Source organism: Zalophus californianus, chromosome 13 (genome assembly GCF_009762305.2).
Source record: "Zalophus californianus isolate mZalCal1 chromosome 13, mZalCal1.pri.v2, whole genome shotgun sequence".
Taxonomy (NCBI): domain Eukaryota; kingdom Metazoa; phylum Chordata; class Mammalia; order Carnivora; family Otariidae; genus Zalophus; species Zalophus californianus.
Window position 1 is genome coordinate 20615997 of NC_045607.1, and position 11065 is coordinate 20627061.

An 11065-nucleotide genomic window follows, 5' to 3' on the forward strand; every position below is an offset into this window, starting at 1 on the left:
ACATGATAGGCCTCTGTCTGTGAGTCGGAACACAGGGTGGAGTGTATCAGACTGACCTATTCTATGTCTCCACAGAAGGAAAAGCCGCAGGGGGAGAGACACTGTTCAGGTGGCCTCACAGTTACCCAGACGGGAGAGGGGAGCGCAGCTCCGTAGAGGACATGGGTTGTAGACATGACATTCAGCTCCAGTCACTGCTCCTCAGCAAGGTGAAGAAGTCTGGGCTTCCACTCAGAAGAGCAGCAGAGTGCAGGTGGCAGGTCCGAGACCAGTGCTCAGGCGGCATGAAAATTAGACCCCAGGTGGCTTGAAAAGGCTGACCACCGCAGGGCCTTGCCCCGAATCCTAGCTGTCTGACTGTTCTGTGCACAAGGAAATGGAGAGCTTCCAGAAATGAAGGCTAAAAAAATTTCATTTGTACATTTTAATATTTTTCATTTTATATAAACTCTTAGGGACAGCCAGTGTGAGGTGAAGGAGAGTCTGCAACAGCAGAATATAGAGGGGCGCCTGGGTGGCTCAGGCAGTTGAGCGTCCAACTCTTTGATTTCAGCTTGATTCATGATCTTGGGGTGATGGGATCGAGCCCCATGTCAGGCTCCATGCTCAGCAGGGAGTCTGCTGGAGATTCTCTCTAAAATAAATAAATAAAATCTTAAAAAAAAAAAAAGAACATAGAAAGAGGGATGGACTCAACTGTAGGCCAGCCACTGAGTCCCCCTCAGTGAAGAGGGACTCGGTGCTCAGGCCAGCCTTTGTGGCCCCCGGAGATCCATTCCTAACATGGCTCTCACAAGCCCATTTTCCTTCCAGGAACGTAGAGTCCCTCCTGCCTTCAGGAGAGCCCACACGTAAAGGAACAGAGTCCCAGCCAAAGAAAGACTGTGCTTGTCTTCTCCGGTCCCTGCCTGTCCCTGATACCAGTGACTGACAGCCATTGTCCTTGTGTCCTTCCAGCTTCTTATAGGGCTGGCTTCGCCGTGGGAGGATCTGAGTTTGAGTCTCCACTTCTGCACTCAGCTGAATGATCTTGGGTGTTACAAAATCTCAGTTTCCTCACTAATTAAATCATACATTCCTCACAGTGCTGTCCCAAGGACTGGGTAAAACTGTATTAAATGCCAAGCGAGGTAGCGGGTGCTTACAGAGGGTGGCCATAGTTATTTATTGTTCTCTGTCTGGACTAAACACTCTTCTTTCCTCACTACACACCCCTTCACCCGTTCTCCTTAGATCTTACTTGTAAAGCTTCAGTCCTTGTTTGGCTTCCCTTTGATTCATTAGGTTACAGATCTTTGTGCTCTGGGAGGACAAGGGGGTAGTGGGAGAGGAGGTACTTTCCTGAGCACCTACAGCTGGCTGAATATGCTTATTCTCACTACAGTCCTCGTTACTCCCAAGTCACAGAGGCGGCAGCTGAGGCCCAGGGACACTCAGTCCTTTGCCCCAGGTTACACATGGAGGTAGGAAGGGGAAGAACGGAGATTTGACAGGCAGGGATACCACTGTACTAATGAGGAGGAAAAACTGAGATTTGAACCAGCGACTGCCCAACTCAAAGCCAGAATACTTTCCTTTCCACTCCTTTGTCTTTGCATGATGTCACAAAGTTCATTTTAGAAATTCATAGATCATGACACTGTGTATTTTCTAGACCATTACTAACTTTCTGGTTCCAAGGAGATCCTCCCGGCCAGGTGCCCAGAAACAGTACACAGATATCTCAGGGAAAATCCTAGCATATCCTGAACTGTTAGTGCTACAGCTGACCCTTCTAGAAAGAAGGCAGGCGGTAAGTCAGAAAAACGGGTTGGGAGGGGGTCCCAAAGAAAGGGAACAGAGGGAATGTACATGTGAGAAAATCAAATGAATTAGCAGGGTTCTATTAGCAATAAAATTATTTCCCTAAACTCTATGCATTTGTTTGATGTAAAAATTCCTTATCTGTGCATTTTTTTTTTTTTTAAGATTTTATTTATTTATCTGACAGAGACACAGCGAGAGAGGGAACACAAGCAGGGGGAGGGGAGAGGGAGAAGCAGGCCTCCCGCAGAGCAGGGAGCCCGACCTGGGGCTCGATCCCAGGACCCTGGGACCATGACCCGAGCAGAAGGCAGACGCCCAACGACTGAGCCACCCAGGTGCCCCTGTACATTTTCAGTTTTATGTGCCCTAATCAGGTACTCTCAGCACCTAAGATACAAGCTACTAAAATGCATTAATTTGCTCATTGGACATTCATTGAACACTTCATTTTAGAGGATGCCCCTGTAAAATCATATAAAGGAATTTTCCAAAGGCAGTTGACCTTTTTTTCCAGGAAAGTATATAATTCCTTGGAATCTGGCCAATTATATATTTAAAATTTGAAGAAATTTATGTATTTCCTTATATAAGTTAAATATATTTATTTCAGGAGGGGCACCTGGCTGGCTCAGTTGGTGGAGTGTGCAACTCTTGATCTTGGGGTTGTGAGTTCAAGCCCTACACTGGGTGTAGAGATTACCTAATATATATATATAATTTTGGGAAAATGAGTCATGATTATTTTTTTAAGATTTTATTTATTTAATTGACAGAGATAGAGACAGCAAGAGAGGGAACACAAGCAGGGGGAGGGTCAGAGGGAGAAGCAGGCTTCCCACTGAGCAGGGAGCCCAATGCGGGGCTCGATCCCAGGACTCTGAGATCACAACCTGAGCTGAAGGCAGTCGCTCAACCAAGTGAGCCACCCAGGCGCCCATGAGTCATGATTATTAACACCTTATTTTTTTTGGTAGCTGAAACTATCTTACAAGAGGATCTTTGTTTTTACTGAAAGGTTAAAAATGATCTGGAAAAGATAGAATTTTTTTTAAAGATTTTATTTATTTATTTGTGAAAGAGAGAGAGAGGCAGAGGGAGAAGCAGGCTCCCAAGGAGCAGGGAGCCCGATGCGGGACTCGATCCCAGGACCCTGGGATCATGACCCGAGCCGAAGACAGACGCTTAACCATCTGAGCCACCCAGGCGCCCGGAAAAGATACAATTTTGAGGGCTATTCTTCATACATAATCTAGGCTGTCTATAACTGAAGTCCCAATTTGTATTCAAAATACTGTTTTCTTAAAAATACTACCAGCTGGGGCACCTGGCTGGCTCAGTCAGAAGAGCATGTGGCTTGATCACAAGGTCATGAGTTTGAGTCCCACACGGGGTGCAGAGATTACTTAAATAACTAAGACTTTAAAAAATAGGGGCACCTGGGTAACTTAGTTAAGCATCAGCCTTCGGCTCAGGTCATGATCCGGGGGTCTTGGGATCAAACCCCACATTGGGCTCCCTGCTCAGTGGGGAGTCTGCTTCTCCTTCTCCCTCTGCCTCTCTTGTTTTCTCTCAAATAAATCAATAAAATCTTTTAAAAAAACTTTAAAAAATAAAATAGCTACGAGCTATTAAAGTATTGTGATACAGTGGATATCACTGGTAGCACAAAAGTATCAGACAAGTCCCCATTATCACTATCTTCCTGAACAATGATTTAAAAAAATGTTTTTTTAATTTAAATTCTAGTTAACATCCAGTGCAATATTGGTTTCAGGAATAGAATTCAGTGATTCATCACTTAACATCTGAGCAATGATTATAAAAGAAACTTCCCCTGGAGTTTTGAGTTCACAGTCACTAAAGAAATACTTCCGGATCTTCCAGTTGGCCGCAGCAGAAATTTAATGTTTTCAACACTGGTATCAAGAGACATGTTTCCAGTCTGTAACAGCCTTGACTTTGACACAGGAATTACAAGTATAGATCTCAGGTCAGTTGGTGTTTTTAATCTTTTAACACTGTGAAAAAGGAATGTAGCTATTTCTGGGTAGCCTTGTGAAAACAGAATGAGTGAAGAAAAGCTTCATTGTGAAAAATGCAGCAGACTGCTAGCTGTTTCCTGAAGTTGGCACCTCTTGGCCCAGGCTGCTCCCCTAAGCCTCCATTCCCAGCTAGGCATGGCCATGAGCATAAATTCTTGTCAGTGGATTGTGAGTGGAAGTGATGTGTGTAACTTCTCCTTTATTAGCTCCAAAGGAAGTGTTTGTCTGGGATTAGCCCTGTGGGTCCCTTCCCACTAGCTGGAATGCAGACTGCCAGTAATAGCTTCAGCTGTTCAGATAAGGACAGGATGATGGAACAGCAAGAGAGGAGCCCCGAATTACCCTGAAATGCTGACCAGCTAGACTGTGACCTGAAAGAGAAATGAACTTCGTTTCTTTTTTATTAAAGATTTTATTTGAGAGCGCTCAAGCACAAGCAGAGGGAGGGGCAGAGACAGAGGGACGGGCAGAGACAGAGGGACGGGCAGAGAGAGAGGGACAAGCAGACTCCCCGCTGAGCAGGGAGCCCCACACAAGGCTCAATCCCAGGACCCCGCAATCATGACCTGAGCCAAAGGCAGACACCCAACCAACTGAGCCAACCACGCACCCCTGAATGTCATTCTTTTTAAGCCACTATATATATTTTTAACTTTTCATTCAACTGTTGCAATCATAAACAATTTCAGATGCCTTAAGTTTAGAGCTTGCTGATTTTCCATAAGCTGAACACACTCTAGTAACCAGAACCTAGATGAGGAGGTGTAATACATCCTGGAGCCTGGATGGTCTCCCTCATCTTCCCCTCCAGGCCTAGCTGCTAAGGAATCTATAACAGCATAAATTGATTTTGTCTGCTTTTCTGCTTTATATACATGGAATCATACTGTATTATGGCAGATGGGAAACAGGGCCATAAATTTCTCCCCTCCCTATATGTGTGGCCCTTTGCAAGGTGATTTCTTATCACTAGGTCTGGCCTATTTTCTCACCCCTTGAGTCTGCACTTTGACTTAGTTTGACCAGTATAAATGTAGAGGAACAGAGGTGCCTGGGTGGCTCAATCAGTTAAGCATCCGACTCTTGATTTCGGCTCAGGTCTTGATCTCAGGGTCTTGAGATCAAGCCCCATGTTGGGCTCCATGCTCATCGTGAAGTCTGCTTGAGATTCTCTCTCTCCCTCTGCCCTTCCCCACCCCCCGCTCATGCTTGCTCTCTCAAATAAAATCTTAAAGATAAATAAATAAATGCAGAGAAACAAATGCTGTCAACTTGTAGGTGGGGCCTCAGCAGGACTACGGCTTCACTTGGACTGTCTTGGAAAGCTGCTGCACGTCAGGGAGTGACCCAGGCCACATGTAGAAGAACTGAGCACTGCCAGGTATGTGATGAAGGTCACCTTGAACCTTCGCAGTCTGCCAAATGTGCAGCTGAACGCCACTGCAGATGAAATCAGAAGAGAAACTGCACAGCTGTCCCACGCCATCATGAAAAATAGCAAATTGGTGCTTGAAGACACTAAGTTTTGGGGTAGTCTGTTATGCAGCAATAGATCTAAGTAAAACAAGTCCAGTGCTCTTATTCTGGCTCAGGCTTCTTTCCCTCAGCATGTTTGTGGGATGGAGCTGCCCTGTCCTATGTCGTTGATGACCCCTCCTCATTGCTGGACAGCATTCGAACGTGTGCCAGTGTGAAGTTTCATCCATTAACTATGGATGGGCCTAAGGGTGGTTGCTAGTTTGGGGCTCTTACAAATAGGGCTACTTCAAACATTCTAACACTGTCATTTGGTGAATGCAGGCACACATATATGTGGATTATGTGACTAGCAGAGGCCTTTCTGGGCCCCAGGGTAACTTGCTTGAGTAGATACCAGCTCTTCTTCAAAAAGGTTGTTTCAGTTCCCATTCCCACCCACTGTGTGGGGTGCTGGCAGAGTCTCAGTCATTCCATACCCTTGCCAACACTGTGTTCTTATACTTTGCAACCCTTGGTTTGAAAGATGAGTGTGTACAATGTTGGAAGGTCCCACAGGAGTGTTAGCTCCACTAGCCGGCGTTAGGAAGAAGCTGGACCAACTGGTTTTGATGTCTACATTTCTTCTCGACACCTCCGGTTCAGAGGCCACAATTTCATAATAAAAGCTTGTATGTATGCAGTGTTCTAGATCTTACATACTACTTTTGCAATCATAACTTCATCAGAGTCTTCCAATGAAATAACACTGTGGAAATGGGCAGCATGGAGGTTATTACCTTTGTCCTGCAGAGAAGGAAAGGGACTTGTCCAAGAGCACACAGCATGTGGCACAGCCCAGGTGGGAACGCAGGTCCTCGGACATGCCAACTGGTTCTTCCTGCCAGAGCCCTCTACTTTCATTGGTGTCTCGGCGGTGGGGGGCATGAAGGCCAAGGGGCGGAGGCAGGTAGGAAGTACTTTTACCTATGGAGTAAGTGACATCGTTTAAACATCACAAACAGAAAGAAGGTCCAGTCCTTTCCCAGATGTGATCTCCCCAGGGTTTGGAACACAGCAAATTAAAAAGCCCAGGTTTGGGGTGATAGGAATTGGTGTCAGCTAGCACGCATGTTCAGATGCTGGACTTGCTCAGTTCATCCAGAAATAATGTTTTGGAAACTGGCCAACTTCACATGACTTAAAAACCATGCAGACGTTTAAAATGAAGCTGCATGGAATGTTGTTCATGATTTGCCCTAAGGGAAAAACACAGGTAACAGTACAGCACCACACAGCGTCGTCCCATTTTGGTAAAAATAAATCCGCATGTGTCTGTATATTCATTGATAAAGGTCTGGAAAAAACAGAGCAAAAATGTTAGCAGTGTTATCTCTGGGTCTTGAGTTTTTTAAAGATGAATTTATTTCCTACTTTATGCCTTTCTATATTGTTTGATTTTTTTTGGCAATGATAATGAATCAGTCTTATTTTTAAAACTTACTTATTTTTGGAAATAGGCACTACATTCGCATAGTCAATCAAGAGTGCAGAAGTTTATACCATAAAACGCTTCCCTCTCATCCGTGTATGCCTTCCATCTGGCTCCCTCTGGAGGTAACCAGTGTTACCAGCATCTGGTGTAACCCTGCAGAGACACTTTATGCACAGACAAGGAAATACATAAATTTATTTCCTTCATCACTTTTACAACCAAAAAGCAGGACTACTTTCATTTTGAAGGAGAGGTAGAAGACTATTTTATGATGTCGAAAGATGATAAATGGGAGAAAGGCCACCAAATAGTTCGAGTATCACATATAATAAAGAAAAAATTTACATTTAAAATACTTATAAAGGGGTGCCTGGGTGGCTCAGTTGGTTAAGCGTCTGCCTTTGGCTCAGGTCATGATCCCAGGGTCCTGGGATCGAGTCCCGCATCGGGCTCTCTGCTCGGCGGGGAGCCTGCTTCTCCCTTTGCCTGCTGCTTCCCCTGCTTGTGTTCCCTCTCTTGCTGTCTCTCAAATAAATAAAAAAATAAAATAAAATAAAATACTTATAAAGAGGCGTAGTGGTAAAGGGTGTGGACTCCAACACCACACTGCCTGGTTCAAATCCCAGGCTGCCACCTCTTCACCCAGATCCTGGGGCAAGTGACTTAATCTCTCTGTGTCTTGTGCCTTCATCCGTAGAACAGGAATGACAGAATAATAGCACCGCCCCACAGGGCTGTCATCGGGAATGGTACAGGATTCAGGCAGAGCCCCTAGGATAGCGCCTTGCTTTGTTCCCAAGTGTCAGGATGATTACGTTCATCTCAGTTTCCTCCTTTTCCTACACTGGACACGTATTACAAAAAGAGTTAAAGAACAAAGACCTGCAAGAGAAGGGAAACAGCAGAGACACGGACTGTGGCACAGACGAAAGTGAGAGACCGTGGGGCCCAAGCACAAGCAGAAATGATGCCTGCAACCCCAGAGACGAGGGAGGCCTCTGGTTTCCTGATTTTTTTTAAAGGCTTATTTAGGGGTGCCTGGGTGGCTCAGGCGGTTAAGCATCTGCCTTCAGCTCAGGTCATGATCTCAGGGTCCTGGGATCGAGCCCCGCATCAGGCTCCTTGTTCAGCAGGAACCTGCTTCTTCCTCCCCTCACTCTGCTCCCCCTGCTTGTGCTCTCTCTCTGTCGAATAAATAAAATCTTAAAAAAAAAAAAAAAAGGGAGCCCAATGTGGGGCTCGATCCTAGGACCCTGAGATCATGACCTGAGCTGAAGGCAGATGCTTAGCCGACTGAGCCACCCAGGCGCCCCTCCTGATTTTTTTTTAATATTTTATTTTTGAATAATTCCTACACCCAACATGGTGGTGCTCGAACTTACAACCCCAAGATCAAGAGTCACCTGCTCCACCAACTGAGCCAGCCAGGCGCCCCTGGTTCCCTGATTTTGATACTCGAAAGCCCATGAGGGTCCCTCTCCGCCAGTTTCAGCAGAGCATCATCCCAAGAGTAGAGATGGACTCTGGCCCTGGAGCCTTCTCTTCTGGCCTTTGAGACTTTCCTAGAAACTCCCTGGACCTTTGATGTACCAACAGCCTCCAGCAAACTCTTTTTTGCCACTGTATTCCTGGCAGGGCTTACCTGGAGAAAGGCTTCAGAACAAGTGCGAGGACTTGACTCACACCAAGGACTTTCTAAGAACCCATTACCACCACCCTGATGTGGCTGAAAGTCTGGGGGATGGAAAGATGAGATGTGTCATCACAGCCCAGCTGGGGAAAGAACGGGCCAATCTCAGTTCCGTGTTTGTACACACAGCAGGTGGAATGTGTTATTCTTCGTCCTTCAGCCGGAGCCTCTCTCCTCCGTGGAGACTCAGGGGAGGATACTGCCCAGAAGTGCATGCGCACCTTGCGCACTGTCTGCAGGGGTAGGAAAGCACAGGGCCGGGACTTGGTGGCCCTGGGTTCCCGCTGCCGCTCTGACATTTCACCTCAATGTTAGCTGGGATCAACTCTTCACTTCACCAAAATTCAACTGCTCTTCACAGAACCCCGTGAGTTCTGGGTATAACCACACCAGGTGTGACCTGCTTGATGAGAGGAAGTTGAAAGAATTGCTAGATCTTGTAGTTCCTGCTAAGTCTGAGGTTAACTAGAACTGGGAGATGGTACCATTAAGTGTTTCTAACCGCTTGATACATTCTAAACATAAAATAATAATATAGTTCATAATGCTTATCCATGATTCTTTAAAATCTCTGCACTCTGGGGGCATGTGGCTGGCTCCGTTGGTAGAGCACGTGACTCCGATCTCAGGGTTGTGAGTTCGAGCATTGGGCATGGAGCCTACTTAAAAAAATAACTAAATAAAAGATTAAAAATAAATAAATAAAATCCCTGCCCTCTGAAGACAAAGTTTTTTCATTAAATTTGGCAACAAAATTGACCTGGCCTTATCATGTTTAATATTTTGGTATAATAAATTGCAGAATATTAGGGCACCTGGGTGGCTCAGTCGTTAAGCGTCTGCCTTCGGCTCAGGTCATGATCCCAGCGTCCTGGGATCGAGTCCCACATCAGGCTCCCTGCTCAGCAGGAAGCCTGCTTCTCCCTCTCCCACTCCCCCTGCTTGTGTTCCCTCTCTCTCTCTCTCTCTGTTGAAAAATAAATAAAATCTTTAAAAAAATAAATAAATTGCAGAATATTAAAGCATTTGATCCCAGGGTACTACCTCAGATCCCACTGGGAGAGTTACTTCATATATTGGTAAATGCCCCATATCACTGTCCTAAAATATGAAAAAGTCTGAATTCTAGGGGCACCTGGGTGGCTCAGGTGTTAAGCGTCTGCCTTCGGCTCAGGTCATGGTCCCAGGGTCCTGGATTGAGCCCCACATCCGGCTCCCTGCTCTGCGAGGGGCCTGCTTCTCCCTCCCCCACTCTCCCTGCTGTGTTCCCTCTCTTGCTGTGTCTCTCTCTGTCAAATAAATAAATAAAATCCTTAAAAAAAAGAGAAGTCTGAATTCTGAAACACATTTGGCCACAGGGTTTTGTATAAGGGATTGTGACCTTATAAAACAGATTCAGATGCTGCCTAAGGCACAGGCAAGGGAATGCCTGTTCCTAGGTGGAGATTCACCCAGCCCTATCTGTCCAGGACATTTTCCTCCTGGCCTCACGTCCTTGCAAAATCTTCATGAAACTGAACGTAATGAATCACACATGTAATCAGGATGAGCCAAGGAGCATATACTGGGGATATTTCTCCCAAATTTGGACTCTTCATACTTTCACATGTCCCTGAATCTCCTAAGGATCTTGTAAAAACGCAAATTACAACATAGTAGGTGTGGAGTCGGCATTCCAAACAATCTGCAGGTGATGCCTTTGCCGATGGGACCGTCCTCAACTCTGGACAGGCCTAAGGGCAAGGCTCTGAGTCATGACAATGTGGTACCCCACAGGGAGAGGCGCCTCCTGCCCTTGCTAAACACTGATCATTACCTAGCTGAAACCTGCCTTTTCTCCATCCTCCACTGCCCTTCTACTGCCTTCTGCTGCCTCTTCCTCCCCAGATGGGTTCATGCCGCCCTGGGCCTCCACTCCACACCTTGGCTGGGCTCCACCAAGTCTCATGACTCCTCACTCACCCGGCTCCCAGGTACTGCTTACATGGGGTGCTTTTCCAGTTGGCTGACCTCATCCCCCCCAAGCATGAACTAAATTAGTTCAACTCAAATTCCTGAGATGCCTCACTATCTCTCCTGGGTATCTTCCCGAAAAAATTTTCCACTGTTTGCAAAGTACTCCCTAGCCTTGACCACCCAGAGACGTTGTGATAATGCATTTGCTCGCTAAACAATCAGTGACCCGGAAAAGGGCCAGGGTTTATTTCATTTTTATTTCAATGCTTGCAACACTCTGACTGATTACTTACATGCCCTCCCTGCTTTCCTTTTTGAGTTCTGGATTTCCTGGCCGCAGAAAACTCACACTGACTGACTTTCCAAGTGGATTTTCCTATTATGAAAGTTCACAATACATATTCATTGATAAAAATTTAGAATATAAATGAAAAGAAAATGACAATACCAGCGAGCTTATCACCCAGAGATGCAACATTTTGCCTCGTGGTCTTTCAGTCTTTATGTATAAATGTTGTTTTATAAAATCTGGCTCACACAACACACCCCATTTTGTAAACTGCTTTCCCTTGTCTGTTTACAATATGTTGCGGTTATTTTTTCAAGTCAATAAAAGTTCTT

The 11065-nt window shown here is 45.7% G+C and overlaps 1 protein-coding gene across 1 annotated transcript in view; it reads right to left on the reverse strand.

Annotated features, from left to right (window-relative positions):
* Nucleotides 1–575: 575 nt before the first annotated feature.
* PRPF4 (pre-mRNA processing factor 4) overlaps nt 576–11065 on the reverse strand; it is a 41142-nt gene continuing 30652 nt past the window's right edge. Inside the window, exons 16-17 of the transcript XR_003523647.1 lie at nt 6104–6290; nt 576–634 (exon numbers count right to left, since the gene is read on the reverse strand). The gene's annotated coding sequence lies outside the window, so the exon portion shown is untranslated. The remainder of the gene's footprint in view (nt 635–6103; nt 6291–11065) is intronic.